Source organism: Oncorhynchus kisutch, linkage group LG16 (assembly GCF_002021735.2).
Source record: "Oncorhynchus kisutch isolate 150728-3 linkage group LG16, Okis_V2, whole genome shotgun sequence".
Lineage (NCBI taxonomy): Eukaryota > Metazoa > Chordata > Actinopteri > Salmoniformes > Salmonidae > Oncorhynchus > Oncorhynchus kisutch.
In genome coordinates, this window is record NC_034189.2 from 17082687 (window position 1) to 17099454 (window position 16768).

Here is a 16768-nt window from a genome sequence, read left to right on the forward strand (position 1 = left end):
TTTGCTATTGTCATCATTTGAGAACATTCCGGAAATAACTGTCTGACAGCACACAGGTATGTAGATCCAGACCGGTATCCCCTGAATGCTTCTTATAGATTAGGTATAAGAATATTTCAGAAGGTAGGAGTTATATTAAACAACAACTAAGTAGCTGTAAATAAATTCCCAAATTAAAGCAATCTGTTGCTGGGTTGGTTACCAAATAAAGCAAGACAGATAGAAAACAAAAAGATTGGTGCAAATCACTCCCAGGGTTACAAACTTTATTTCATTGAATACAAGCAATCAGTTTGGACGCTCAGTGACAGTCAGTTAGTATGGCTATTGTCTGCCTTCTTATTGGCATCCTAAAGTGCACTACATTGCCGTCCCAAATGGCACCATATTCCCTCTATTAGTGGACTACTTTCGACCAGAGCCCTATGGGTGGGTCCTGGTCAAACGTAGTGCGCTATGTAGGGAATAGGGTGCCATTTCAGACTGCCTATTAGCTCTGTTCACAGGGTACATCAGAGTGTAATCTCACATGATTGGATTGTTACATAAGTTTAGCAGAGTGCCTGCCATCCTCGTCTCCTCCAACCTGCCTGTCTGCGTAGGAGGGCCTTCTTCCACTGCTCTATCTTTGCTATACAAATCCATGGACATTTGATGTGGTTGAAAAGGTTTTACTCTGCATCATGGTGTGAAACATCACTATGCTGGCCAAAAAGTCCTTTTGAAATCCAGAGTTAATGTACTATAAGTGAGCCATATTGGTCATTTGTCACATGGTGTATGTCATATGGAGAGTGAATGTGAATGTGACGGTTGATGTTATGTTAATTTAGGGGGAGGCATCTCATCCCCTGTGTGTGTGTGTGTGTGTGTGTGTGTGTGTGTGTGTGTGTGTGTGTGTGTGTGTGTGTGTGTGTGTGTGTGTGTGTGTGTGTGTGTGTGTGTGTGTGTGTGTGTGTGTGTGTGTGTGTGTGTGTGTGTGTGTAATGGTGGAGGATGGGGTTTCATCCCAGCCTGTTTAGTGGGAGTGGAGTGTGAGTGTGGTAGCAGAGTGAAAAGGCATGACGTTGATCACACACACACACACAGACAGTAATGTGGTAATGAGCAGTCTGTTGTTTTTATACAAGTGGTGCCTCACACACAGTATGGCAATCCCACTGTCACCTCCTGATGATGTCATCATAGCCATGGCTGGTGTCACACCCACCACTGTAGATGGAGAGCCAATTGCTATTGTAAGATTGTTAGCTGCCTCTGCCGAGTCCCCAACAACCGGATGTTCCGGTTTTTAGGAGAAATGGAAAGAGAGCCTGTGATGTGACTTTCGCTTTTGGACGTTAACAAGGCAACACTGTCTTAACTCCTCCTCCACATTTACTGGATTGGTTGAACAGTGCAGAAGAGAACCTCCCCTGACAGTTTATTTTCTTCTCCTTAAGACCAGTATGTAGGGGGATCTAGTTTCAGGCCTTTCTTTTACGCCTGCTATGTAAGGTTAGATTGTTGTTGGATTTTTAAAAAAATCTAACCTTATTTAACCAGAAAGTCCCACTTCCAAGGGAGACTTGGCCAAAAAAGGGCAGCTCAATTAAAAATGCATACCTCATTCAACAAGGTGGAGGTTACAAAAAGTTTGTACATTGACACTGTCTAAGGCTTTTCCATCTCGATTCCTCTGTCCATTTATTTACCAAGTAACGGAATCACAACTGTTTCTGTGAGGGTTGATACCTTCTTCATAGTCCCTGGAAAACCACTGGAAAACCAATATGATATTCCCTCTCACTCTAGTCAAAATCATCTGATATTATTTAGTAGTCCCTAAAAAAACACTTTGTTCAACGAGTGCTCTAAAGCCCAACCCTGTCCATCACAGTATTATTCATTGACTTAGTCATAAGATAGAGGCCTGAACATCCATTAACTGGGGGTTTGAGAACATTTCCACCCATCACTTTATCTCAAGAGGCCTGCTGGCTATTTTCTCCCTCTTACCACAAGCGCCTGGCAGCCTGGTTGTTCTAACCACTTAACAGTGAGAGGTGCTCAAATGTATTTGTAGAGACATTTTTACAACAGCAGTTGTCACAAAGTGCTTATACAGAAACCCAGCCTAAAACCCCAGAGAGCAAGCATGTAGAGGGATGGTGGCTAGTGTAACGGATGTGAAATAGCTAGCTAGTTAGCGGTGGTGCGCGCTAAATAGTGTTTCAATCGGTGACGTCACTTGCTCTGAGACCTTGAAGTAGTGGTTCACCTTGCTCTGCAAGGGCCGTGGCTTTTGTGGAGCGATGGGTAATGATGCTTCGTGGGTGACTGTTGTTGATGTGTGCAGAGGGTCCCTGGTTCGCGCCTGGGTATGGGCAGGGTACAGTCTAAAGTTATACTGTTACACTCGGAAGAAACCTAGAGAGGAACCAGGCTCTGAGGGGTGGCCAGCCCTCTGGATCTCTGTGTGTGTGTGGTGTGGTGGTGGGGGGGTTCTAGTAAGGCTGACTATCTGAAAAAAATCTTGGTCGACCGAAAGTCGTCTGTTCATTGACGAGCCTCATACAAACATGGTCTCTTTTTTTCTTTCTCGAGTAAGGCAGCTCCAAAATGCTGGTGTTCAAGCCTAGCTCAGTGCGTTCTTGTGGTGGTGGGGCAGCCAGTGGAAAATACAGAGCTTAGTGGTTGGTAACGTTCTCTAGCTGCGCCGTGATTGTCACTCACGGGGACACTACGTAACTGCAAAATCTATGGGGAGAGCTATGGGGAGAGCTCAAAAATTCCAATGCCAATCCAAGAAGGCCAATCCAAGAAGGCTCAAGGTCATTGGCCACAGATAAAATGCCGTCAAATCAGGTTATATCTACAGTAGTTTTGATTGGACTGATCATGTCAACATCATACTTTCAAAATATTACAGTTAAAGTGGGAAGTTTCCATACACTTTGGTTGGAGTCATTAAAACTCCCTTTTCAACCACTCCACAAATTTCTTGTTAAAAAACTATAGTTTTGGCAAGTCAGTTAGGACATCTACTTTGTGCATGACACAAGTAATTTTTACAACAATTGTTTACAGACAGATTATTTCACTTATAATTCACTGTATCACAATTCCAGTGGGTCAGAAGTTACACTAAGTTGGATGTGCCTTTAAACAGCTTGGAAATTCCAGAAAATGATGTCATGGCTTTAGAAGCTTCTGATAGGCTAATTGACAGAATTTGAGTCAATTGGAGGTGTACCTGTGGATGTATTTCAAGGCCTACCTTCAAACTCGGTGCCTCTTTGCTTGACATCATGGGAAATCAAAAGAAATCAGCCAAGACCACAGAAAATAAATTGTAGACCTCCACAAGTCTGGTTCATCCTTCGGAGCAATTTCCAAATGCCTGAAGGTACCACATTAATCTGTACAAACAATAGTACCCAAGCATAAACACTATGGGACCACACAGCCATCATACTGCTCAGGAAGGACACTTGTTCTGTCTCCTAGAGATGAATGTACTTTGGTGCGAAAAATGCAGATCAATCCCAGAACAACAGCAAAGGACCTTGTGAAGATGCTGGAGGAAACGTACAAAAGTATCGATATCCACAGTAAAACGAGTCCTATATCGACATAACCTGAAAGGCCACTCAGCAAGGAAGAAGCCACTGCTCCTAAACTGCCATAAAAAAGCCAGACTACGATTTGCAACTGCACATGGGAACAAAGATAGTACATTTTGGAGAAATGTCCTCTGGTCTGATGAAACAAAAATATAATTGTTTGGCCATAATGACCATTGTTATGTTTGGAGGAAAAAGGGGAGGCTTGCAAGCCGAACAACACCATCCCTACCGTGAAGCACGATGGTGGCAGCATCTTGTTGTGGGGGTGCTTTGCTGCAGGAGGCACTGGTGCACTTCACAATATAGATGGCATCATGAGGAAAGGAAATAACGTGGATATTCTGAAGCAACATCTCAACACATCAGTTAGGAAGTTAAATCTTTGTTGCAAATGGGTCTTTCAAATGGACAATGACCCCAAGCATACTTCCAAAGTTGTGGAAAATGGCTTAAGGACAACAAAGTCAAGGTATTGGAGTGGTCATCACAAAGCCCTGACCTCAATCCCATAGAAAAATTGTGGGCAGAACTGAAAAAGCGTGTGCGAGCATGGAGGCCTACAAACCTGACTCAGTTTCACCAGCTCTGTCAGGACTAATGGGCCAAAATTCACCCAACTTATTGTGGGAAGCTTGTGGAAGGCTACCCAAAACGTATGACCCAAGTTAAACAATTAAAAGACAATGCTACCAAAAACTAATTGAGTGTATATAAACTTTTGACCTACTGGGAATGTGATGAAAGAGATCAAAGCTGAAATAATCATTCTCTCTACTATTATTCTGACATTTCACATTCTTAAAATAAGTGGTGATCCTAACTAACCTAAGACGAGGAATTTTTACTAGGATTAAATGTCAGGAATTGTGAAAAGCTGAGGTGTATGTACACTTCCGACTTCATCTGTAGCTAGCAAGCTAACAGTCATCATGAATCAAGTCGACAATCTACTGGCAAATCCTTTTCAGTCCTTGTCATATGAAGAGAAATTACGAAGGGAAATTATAGATAAAACATATCGGTGCTCATCGGCCATTGGACTTAAACATTACACAACAAGTTGGAAATCGCAAATTCAACAATGAGTGGTTTGGAAGAAATCAGTGGCTTACTGCAAGTGTTGAAAAACAATCACTAGCCTGCAATTCAGTGGAGTGGTGTGTGTGGTCTGGGTTTAAGGGTCTCTTTTACAAGCTTAAAGGGGAAGAAATTCACATGCCATGGGCCAGAAAAGGTTCAAAACAACTGGAAACTCGGAACTGGGAAATCTCAGACTTCAGAGAGTTCATGACAACTGGGAACTAAAAAAAAACGAGCTCCAACTGGGAAAATACTTTTTGAACAGTCATCCAACTCAGAATTCCAAGTCGGGAACTCTGGCCTCTTTCTAGGGCTCCGACCTGAAGATCACTGCGTCATGATTCAACCTTGTTTTTTTCAGAGTTCTCATATGTCTTGAAAGCACCATAAATCCAGAGAATGCCAGACTTTGATGACAAAATTTGACCACGAAAGACCGCCGCGCCACCTTCCTGTTCAAGTGAGCACAGCATAACAAGGTGAGTCCAAAAATGTATTATATACTGCTGCATAAATTATGTAATATGCCAGGGAGATATACATACTGTAGCTAAGAAAGTAATTCTAAGTGTGTGTTGTGTAGTAAGCTGCTTGTGCCTCACCCTAATAATTTCGTCCCTTTCCCCTTCATAACTTAGCCTACTGTTCTGACTTGGTGGTGCACTTGTAGCCTGTTTTAGATAAATGTCATCATCAAATATTGTAAGAGCTTTCATTGTTTGCTTATATGCCCCCTTTATTTATCCTATGGTTCTGAGTTGGTGTACTGGGAGAACACTGTAAGAACGGACAATATTCTGTCACTGTACATTCCAAAAGTGCTGAACAAATAGTTATATTGACTACGTCCATTCTAGCTCGCTCATTGTCTTAATCGAAATTACTGATTTCTCAACGTCCCCTTATGCCATAGTTTGTACATCTCAATTGTCAGTAGAAACCACATTTCTTTAAGCAAGTCACCCATATCAGATATGTTTTTTTTTTAAGGCAGTAAATTAAGCTGAATTAACTGTTTTGCTGCCAGACAAGGCTCCACTGATAGCCAGGGATATTCACTCAATGGTGCTGAAAAGCAATCTCTGTGGTTGGGACAGCTTTATGTAGGCCCTAACAGTTTGTGGGAACTGTTTGTCACTGTTCTAGTGCAATTAATGTATTGTTTAGTGTTCTGTTGTGTAGTGGCTTTGCTGGCAGGCATCTAAAAATTGCAGCCTGCAGGTAGAAAATATCCTGATAAAAATAAACATGCTATAAATCACATTGGCTACACATGGCCTGTCTGCAACGAACTTGAAACATTCTTTTGGGTCCAGCCAGAAGCTTGTGCTTGTGAACTTATAAAATATTATAAAATATTCTTGGCCCTCAGAGTTTCCGGACAGTGAGCTCGGGACAAACACAGCTGTAGGTTATTTTCGCAAGGGATAAGAAGCAGTGCTTGACTTGGGCAGGTGCTCACCAGATCTGAGTACCTCATCTCAAATGTTCTACTACTTGAGCTCTTGTTTCTCTTATAGAATGTTAGCTCAAAAGCATTGTGGAACTCCTGCAACTAAATATAAACCGTACCAGCACCCAAAATGAGTACCGGAACCTATTTATCAGTCAACTCAAGTCAAGCACTGATAAAAAGTGATCAGAGCATGACATTTTTCTCTTTCACACTGAGTGGTTATTGAAAGGGAGAGAGCTGGAAAGATTAATCAAATACATTGAAGAACTATTGTAATTCTCAGTGGAGGTTAAAACAGACTTTGTTTACTTGCTGTTTAAGGTGGAGAAAAAATTACTTTGAGAAGCTCCACAGGTGGTGGTGTGTTAAGCCAATCAGAAATACTATCAGAACCTGTCTTGGTAATTTCCTTTATTACTAAACATTGAGATAGCAAATCACACACAAGTCAGAGTTATATTATAAAGTCCATCTTTAATTATATATGAGCTTCAGCATAGCCCTGTGACTCTCAGATCAATTCCGTATCTATAAATGAATTCTCTGAGACTGCTTACAAAACAGTTTAGTATCATTTATAGCCAAGACACACCCATCTCAACTCACATGACGAAACACAGATCTTAGGAAGATTACTCAAAGAACCTTTTACTTGAAAGAGGTAGTTTATAACTACCTCTGTCGTTGGACAGAAAGAAAATTGGATCTTACATCAGGGCACATGAAAATGTATAGTCTACACAGCATAAACTGTTATGAGCTTCTCTTGATAAAGAACATTGACACTCACTCACTGACACACATGATGAGTATAACAGACGTTAGCCAGCCACCGATGCAGGTTTAACTGTTGATCTGATGAGATAAGCTGAGATGGAGTTGGGCACTTATCATCATAGTTCCTGGCTGATCTGAATCACTGTCTTGTCCATTGGCCATTTCAGGGCTAAAATTATGACTATTCACAGTTATGCTAACAGCTCTCCTCTCCTCGCTACTTCTCCCACAGCCTAAGTGATGGTCTGACTCATTCTGCTGCTGCCTGCCTCCTTATTGCTCTCTCACTCTCTCTAAATTACAGCGAAGTCCATGTTAAAAGAAATGGCAAACAAGACAAATAAATTAAAATAGAGATACTTTAATAGGAGCCCCCCCCCCCCCGCATCTCTCTCTCCGTTTCCCTCCCCCTCTCTATTCTCTCTCTTTCTCTCCCGTCACGCTACCCTCAAACTCCCCAACAACAGCTCTTTACAGCCACTCAAACAGAAACCAGTCTGAAGGACCCCTGTGCCCCCCCTCCCCCACACACACAAGGTAGATTCACACAGCAATTATCCACTTGCATTAGTCACATTGAATGGTTTCACTCCACAACCTTACTTTGCAATTATTTCTATATATAGCTTTGACATAATTGTCTCTTATGTACAGGAAGTGGTGACATCCATTGATGTCTGATGATCTACAGATATCATGTAGTACGTCCCTATTCTGACGAGCCGTTTGAATCTTTGCCCTCTCCGTACTACATAGATGACTTCGCCAATATCATCCCCAGACATTAGAAAGCCTGCCTTGTTATTCAGAGTCATCATAAAGTAACAAGGTATTGTAAAATCTACTATTTATACAGTCCAAATGTCAGAACAATAAGTCACTTCTACCTAGTGCACTGGTCCACTATATTGTAAACACATCTTTATTTGTACCTTTATTTAACTAGGCAAGTCAGTTAAGAACAAATTCCTATTTTCAATGACGGCCGAGGAACAGTGGGTTAACTGCCTTGTTCAGGGGCAGAAGACAGATTTTGTACCTTGTCCACTAGGGGATTCGATCTTGCAACCTTTCGGTTACTAGTCCAACGCTCTAACCACTAGGCTACACTGCCGCCCCTAGTCTCACCCTCCTCTACTATCTATTAACTGTATTTCCCCTGCCTGACACATTCATTTAAGGTTTTTGCTGCAATGTTTTCTTATTCTTATTCTATTCTCTTCCTTCTCTGACTCCTCGTTCTCTCCCCTCTCTCGCTCTCTCTTTCCTTGTTCTCTCCTCCGTCACTGTCACTGCTGGCTGCTGCCCACTTTCAAACTAAAGGTCTTGTTCTCTCTCCCTTTTCACTCTATTGCTCTACTTCTTGCCTCCCCAGGGGTCTGCCCTACCAGGCCTGCCGCTCTCTTTCATCCACTTCAGACTCTCTCATCTCCACTTCTTTGTTATCAAGCAAGCTCTCTGCATACTGTACCAAGCTTCTCTAGTACTACTACAGTACATCATGCTGGCGTCTGTCCTCCTGTCGCCCCCTGATAAAGCTCTTTAATTGGATTCTATGGCCTTGTCACTGGTCTCTGTGGATTACAATTGATTTAGACCAATGCTGACAAGTAATAAACTCAAATGCTTTATGTTGGCCTTCACATGTAAAATATTCCCTTGGAATTTGAACCGGGTCTTGACCTGATAGATTAATTTGTGTTAATGCAACATGACATGAGGAAGACTTCAGTGAACTAGACTACATTTTCTAGTCTTACTTAAATTACAGCACAGTCTTGTAATGGCGGCATGCGTTCTTGCTTTTGGGTAAATTGTGACATCCTGACTTTCCTACTAGTTTTCAACGTGTTGTGTACTGCAACTGCTAAGTAGTCCCATTATTGCTAGCAAGTGCCCCCAGTTAGCTGTGTAATTTTAGTTTAATTATTTCTTTCAGTTTGTGCATTTATTTTGCGTTCAGTCTAAAAAAAACGCTGTGCAACATTCATTTAAACAGAAAAGGTGCCGTTCTGAACAACCAGTTGAAAAACGGGGAGGGGTTGGGGAACGCTGTCAGCATGTCCGCTGTCCTCGCTGTCAGCATGTCCGCTGTCCTTTAAATACGTCACTGCTTCATGCCACACCCACCAAACGGAGCAAACACCCAAAGATTGTCTATAATGTTGACAAGATAGCAGTGGCGGTCGGTGTCTTATTTCTATTACAGCATATTGGATGACTGTCATTCATATTCCATTCACCCAGTTCAATGTAACAGTGATAGGTTTAGGCTACTACATGATGCTCACATTTTCCCTATACCTATCAGGAGGTTGCTACAACCTAGCCTATGAATGAAAGCTTACAACGTAGGTGCACACTGGTCGAGAGACAAATTTGATGTGACAGACAGTGACACATGGACAGACAGTGACATTCAATACCGCCTTGCACACTCTTGCCTGCATCTAGCTAATAGTGGGTGTAATCATTAGTCCAACAGTTGCAAACAAGAGTTTCTATTGAACAAATGCAGGTATGTTTATCCCCGTTTTGTTCTGTTTGTTTGTATAAGAAACGTTTTTCAACAGAATCGGCAGAATGAATACACTCCTGATCACGCGTAAACACAGTTGCTGTGTAAGTCTATGGAAGGGGGTGAGAACCATGAGCCTCCTAGGTTTTATATTGAAGTCAATGTACTCAGAGGAGGACGGAAGCTAGCTGTCCTCCGACTACACCATGGTGGTACCCTACAGAGTGCTGTTGAGGCTACTGTAGACCTTTGCAAAATAGTGTGTTTTAATGAATGATTTGGTGACGTGATTATATTTAGTATAGTTTTATCTAAAAAGGATAACATAATGTTTTAACATTTACATTTTTATGAAATTCACTGAGGAGGTTGGTCCTCCCCTTCTTCCTCTGAGGAGCCTCCACTGCAAGATAGTCAAGTGACCTCTCTAACAATGGAAATATATGTCCTCAAAGATGGAAGGCAGGTGGGAGGAGGTGAGATCAGATAGGACCATTCTAGCCAATTAGAGGGCAGATACACGTGTGAACAACACGTAAATAAACACAAGTTGCTTTACGAAATAAAAAATAGCATCATTGAGTTTAATAGTAAAATAACGATGTAGCTATGTTTTACTCTCCCTAAAACTTGGCTACTTGTGGACAGGACCGTTAACCATTTGTTTAGACTACACCTTGTTCACCAGTCATGTTACCTCATTAGGCAGCAGGTAGCCTAGTGGTTAGAGCGTTGGACTAGTAACCGAAAGGTTGCAAGATAGAATCCCCGAGCTGACAAGGTACAAATCTGTCGTTCTGCCCCTGAACAAGGCAGTTAACCCACTGTTCCTAGGCCGTCATTGAAAATAAGAATTTGTTCTTAACTGACTTGCCAAGTTAAATAAAGGTAGAATAAAACTTAGCTAGCTATAGCTAACAATCTGGGGCGCGTTCAGCAGGACGTAACGTTTTGGAACGTTCAGATATAAATATGCTATGAAGAACAAACATGCCTCTGATATGTTGAATAAGGAATAATTTAGGCTCTATTCAATATATTTTTTTCTCCAACGTTCTCCAACGTTCTGCAACAGAACATGGCCCTGGTAACATTACCAGTAGTCTATACGCAAACATTTGGTGCCACAGAAAGAAAGGAAAGGGGATAGCAAACCATTTGTTGACTACATTCCCCGTAGGACACTATATCTGACTGGTAGTACCACAATCTCTTTTTTATTTGTTAATGTGGACCCAGTGACTCAGATTTAAGCTCTGGGACTTGGATTTCAGCCATAGGGACTCGTGACTCGACTTGTGACCCAACCATTGGGACTCTATTTGGAATCTAGGTTTAGTGACTCGACTCCAGCACTCACTGGGCGAAACAGTCATTAGTTCCCGTTCTACTTTTGGACACCAATGTGGCTGAGGCGTCTGTGGAACGTTGTTAACAAAGGCAATGACGCGATCGAGTGACGGAGGTGCATCCCCATACTACTTTGCGACACCATCTGGTGATTGTGGTACTCTTTCTCTCGCGCTCTCTCTCTCTCTCTCTCTCTCCCTCGCTGCGCTTGTGTGGGCCTGTTTGTTTTATGTGTAAAGTGCAATATCTATGTAGGCTGAATTTACATGGCCAGATAATTCTTATATATTCTATATTTGGCATATGTCTGCTTCTGGGAAAAGAATAAGACATTATGTTGAAAAATATGTTGGTAGGACAAGGCTATGTATATTTGTGCACATGGAAGTCAGTGATTTATGTTTACTATACAGTGCGTTCAGAAAGTATTCAGACCCCTTGACTTTTTACACATTTTGTTACGTTACAGCCTAATTCTAAAATAGATTAAATACAATTAAAAAGCCTCATCGATCTACACACAATACCCCATAATGACAAATCTAAAACAGGTTTAGACATTTTTGCATATGTATGAAAAACTGAAATAGCTTATTTACATAAGTCTTCATACCTTTTGCTATGAGACTCGAAATTGAGCTCAGGTGCATCCTGTTTCCAATGATCATCCGTGAGATGTTTCTACAACTTGATTGGAGTCCACCTGTAGTAAATTAAATTGATTGGACATTCATTTCTGCAGCATTGAAGGTCCCAAGAACACAGTGGCCTCCATTCTTCAATGGAAGAAGTATGGAACCACCAAGACTCTTCCTAGAGATGGCCACCCGGCCAAACTGAGCAATTGGGGAAAAGGGCCTTGGTCAGAGAGGTGACCAGAATCCAATGGTTACTCTGACAGAGTTCCAGAGTTCCTCTGTGGAGATGGGAGAACCTTCCAGAAGGACAACCATCTCTGCAGCACTCCACCAATCAGGCCAGATGGAAGCCACTCCTCAGTAAAAGTCACATGATGACCCGCTTTGAGTTTGCCAAAAGGCACTTAAGGACTCTCAGACCATGATAAACAAGATTCATTGGCCTGAATGCCAAGCGTCACGTCAGGAGGAAACCTGGCACCATCCCTACGGAGAAGCATGGTGGTGGCAGCATCATGCTGTGGGGATGTTTTTCAGTAGCAGGGACTAGGAGACTAGTCAGGATGGAGGGTAAGATGAATGGAGCAAAGTGCAGAGAGATCCTTGATGAAAACCTGCTCCAGAATGCTCAGGACCTCAGACTGGGGTGAAAGTTCACCTTCCAACAGGACAACGACCTTAAGCACACAGACAAGACAACACAGGAGTGACTTCGGGACAAGTCTCAATGTCCTCGAGTGGCCCAGCCAGAGCCCAGACTTGAACCCAATGGAACATCTCTGGAGAGACCTGAAAATAGCTGTGCAGCGACGGTCCCCATCCAACCTGACAGAACTTGAGAGGATCTGCAGAGAAGAATGGGAGAAACTCCCGAAATACAGTATCGTCATACCCTAGAAGACTCAAAGCTTTCAAAAGGTGCTTCAACAAAGTACTGAGTAAAGGGTTTTAATATTTATGTAAATGTGATGGTTTTTTTTTTTATACATTTGCTAAAATTTCAAAACCCCAGTTTTTTCTTTGTCATTATGGGGTACTGTGTGTAGATTGATGAGGAAAACAAAAAACGATTGAATCAATTTTAGATAAGGCTGTAATGTAACAAAATGTGGAAAAAGTCCAGGGGTCTGAATACTTTGAGTGCACTGTAGGTTCATGAGGCAATGCAAATGTGATGTGACTAAAAAGAAAGAGCATTTAGTCGACCAAAATGGCCCACTGTTTATCATTTTGACAATAACTTGACTAAACCATTATTCAAATGACAAAAATGTGACTAAGACTTCATGATATTTTAGTCAAAATGACTAAGACTAGACTAAATCTAAAAAAATAGCCAAAATTAACACTGGAGGACAGTAGCAGTTGACTGTGGTTTGTAAAAAATTATGATTTCCCATTGTAACCAATTCAGTTGCAGTAATTCCGTTACTGAATTTTTGGTAATGTCATTACCAATTTGGTTTTAATCACTTAATAATACATAAACAAAATTGATATCAGTAAAATCACACATCTACAATTACTTGTTACTTCTGTGAACTTTCATTATACTCCTCGTGAGGGAGAGAAATTAGAAAATATCTTAAAGATATGTGGGAATTACAAGGCACAGGTAGGTTTGCAAAGCGATATGTGATTTACCAAGGTTACTGTAATCTTCAGTCATTTGGGTAATTAACATAAAATCTATGGCAATTTAGCATAATGTTGGTAATGTTATACTTGAATTACTTTTTTATTTTTATTATTCATGTATCATTTTTTCATATATCATTTTTTATACAGTTGAAGTTGGATGTTTACATACACTTAGGTTGGAGTCATTAAAACTAGTTTTTCAACCACTCCACAAATTTCTTGTTAACAAACTATAGTTTTGGCAAGTCGGTTAGGACATCTACTTTGTGCATGACACAAGTAATTTTTCCAACAATTGTTTATAGACAGATTATTTCACTTATAATTCACTGTATCACAATTCCAGTGGGTCAGAACTTTACATACACTAAGTTGTCTATGCCTTTAAACAGCTTGGAAAATTCCAGAAAATAATGTCATGGCTTTAGAAGCTTCTGATAGGCTAAATTACATAATTTGAGTCAATTGGAGGTGTACCTGTGGATGTATTTCAAGACCTACCTTCAAACTCAGTGCCTCTTTGCTTGACATCATGGGAAAATCAAAAGAAATCAGCCAAGACCTCAGAAAATAAATTGTAGACCTCCACAAGTCTGGTTCATCCTTGGGAGCAATTTCCAAACACCTGAAGGTACCACGTTCATCTGTACAAACAATATTATGCAAGTATAAACACCATGGGACAATGGTGTTTATACCGCTCAGGAAGGAGACGCGTTCTGTCTCCTAGAGATGAGTGTACTTTGGTGCGAAAAGTGCAAATCAATCCCAGAACAACAGCAAAGGACCTTGTGAAGATGCTGGAGGAAACAGTTACAAAAGTATCTATATCCACAATAAAATGAGTCCTATATCGACATAACCTGAAAGGCCGCTCAGCAAGGAAGAAGCCACTGTTCCAAAACTGCCATAAAAAAGCCAGACTACGATTTGCAACTGCACATGGGGACAAAGATCGTACATTTTGGAGAAATGTCCTCTGGTCTGATGAAACAAAAATAGAACTGTTTGTCTGTAATGACCATTGTTATGTTTGGAGGAAAAAGGGGGAGGCTTGCAAGCCAAAGAACATCATCCCAACCATGATGCACAGGGGTGGCAGCATCATGTTGTGGGGGTGCTTTGCTGCAGGACAGACTGCTGCACTTCACAAAATAGATGTTATCATGAGGAAAGCAAAGTATGTGGATATATTGAAGCAACATCTTAAGACATCAAGTTAAAGCTTGGTTGCAAATGGGTCTTCCAAATGGACAATGGCCCCAAGCATACTTCCAAAGTTGTGGAAAAATGGCTTAAGGACAACAAAGTCAAGGTATTGGAGTGGCCATCACTTTGTCCTGACCTCAATCCTATAGGAAATGTGTGGGCAGAACTGAAAAGGTGTGTGCGAGCAATGAGGCCTACAAACCTGACTTTTGGGTCATTGTCCTGTTGATAAACAAATGATAGTCCCACTAAGCGCAATCCAGATGGGATGGAATATCACTGAAGAATGCTGTGGTAGCCATGCTGGTTAAGTGTGCCTTGAATTCGAAAATAAAATCACACCTCACACTCAAACCACACACTTCTCCATGCTTCACAGTGGGAACCACACTTGCGGAGATCGTCCGTTCACCTACTTTGCTTCTCACAAAGACACGGCGGTTGGAACCAAACATCTCAAATTTGGACTCATCAGACCAATGGTCAGATTTCCACCAGTCTAATGTCCATTGCTAGTGTTTCTTGGCCCAAGCAAGTCTTATTGGTGGCCCTTAGTAGTGGTTTCTTTGCAGCAATCCGACAATGAAGGCCTGATTCACTCAGTCTCCTCTGAACAGTTGATGTTGAGATGTGCCTGTTCATTTCTGAGGCTGGTAACTCTAATGACCTTATCCTCTGCAGCATAGGTAGCTCTGGGTCTTCCTTTCCTGTGGCGGTCCTCATGAGAACCAGTTTCATCATAGCGCTTGATGGTTTTTGCAACTGCACTTGAAGAAACTTTCCAAGTTGTTGAAATATTCTGGATTGACTGACCTTCATGTCATAAAGTAATGATGTACTGTCGTTTCTCTTTGCTTATTTGAGCTGTTCTTGCCATAATATGGATTTGGTCTTTTACCAAATAGGGCTATTTTCTATATACCACCCCTACCTTGTCGCAACACAACTGATTGGTTCATACACATTTAAAAGGAAAGAAATTCCACAAATTAACTTTTAACAAGGCACACCTGTTAATTGAAATGCATTCCAGGTGACTACCTCATGAAGCGGGTTGAGAGAATGCCAAGAGTGTGCAAAACTGTCATAAAGGTAAAGGGTGGCTACTTTGAAGAATCTCAAATATAACATATATTTTGATTTGTTTAACACTTTTCTGGCTACTACAGGATTCCATATGTGTTATTTCATAGAATAGTGAAGAAAACAAAACTACAATGTAGAAAATAGTAAAACATTAAGAAAAACCCTTGAATGAGTAGGTGTGTCAAAACATTTGACAGGTGCTGTATATATATTTTATCATCTTATTCAATTATTTGATATATTTTACATGTGATAAGACCACACAGAGGGCCAGAGATAATTGCAGACACCTGTGATAATCTGAAGTACCCCAAATCCATGAAAGATGGCAACATTCTGGTAGTTTAATGGTAAACTTAGAAAGTTTCCTGTAATATACCCTCCCTTTGCAAACCCAAGGCACAAGGCAATATCTCTTAAACTTACAGAAGGTAAACAATTTTTCCCAAACTAAATATGTGTTGATATTAGTTAGCAGGGGTCTTTACATCAACATGATTGTGTTTTGATGTATTTCTGGTACTTTTTCTGGTAGATGTTTTCTAAGACCACTTTTCCATCTGTTTATCCAGAAATCAAAGTCTTCACTTAATTCATATGGATTGTTTTATGTATCAATTAATTTCCATAAAATATAGACTCTTAGCTTTCATTTGACACCCAATTTGATATGTTCCTATGAACTTCACATGTTGGTGCTCATGGGTCCTTTTTTTGGGATCATTAGTGACCTCAGAGAGTCAGGACACCATTTAACATCCCACCTGAAAGACAGCACCCTACACAGGGCAATGTCCCCAATCACTGCCCTGGAGCATTGGGATATTTTTGTAGACCAGAGGAAAGGGGGCCTCCTACTGGCCCTCCAACAGCACTTCCAGCAGCATCTGGTCTCCCATCCAGGACCAAGCCTGCTTAGCTTTAGAAGCAAGCCAGCAGTGGGATGCAGGGTGGTATGCTTGTTGAGGCAATGGTTTTGCCAATGGAGTCTCAAGGTATTTGTACATGGGTTTGCCATTTTTCTGTATGCTTTGATGGGGAGAGTGTCCCTATGTGGATAGGCCAACTATGGGGTAGGCTGTATTTTGTCCTGACAATAGGGTACTAGGGGGTAACTATCCCCCCCAGGAACAATGTCTAACTTCTGACACAAAAAAGCAAAGTTTGGGGGAAAAAGTGGGTATATGTGGATGAAGTTCATGCTGAGGCATATAAACTATAAAGGGAAAAAAATGGCTACAGTTAACAGTTTTGTAGGTATTGTATGACATTTTTTAGAAAAGGTTGCGTTTTTTAAAGTACTGGGGTAAATAGCTAAAAGGCTATAAAGTAACATTAACTCTAAAGCTATCAGTGACTAGTGGAAACATTTACAACTGACATTAAGTTATCTTTTTTATGTGTT

At 41.1% G+C, this 16768-nt stretch overlaps 1 protein-coding gene across 2 annotated transcripts in view; it reads left to right on the plus strand.

Moving 5' to 3' along the window:
• Positions 1-16768, plus strand: part of rin1b (Ras and Rab interactor 1b) — a 35298-nt gene that overhangs the window by 590 nt on the left and 17940 nt on the right. The window lies entirely within an intron of this gene.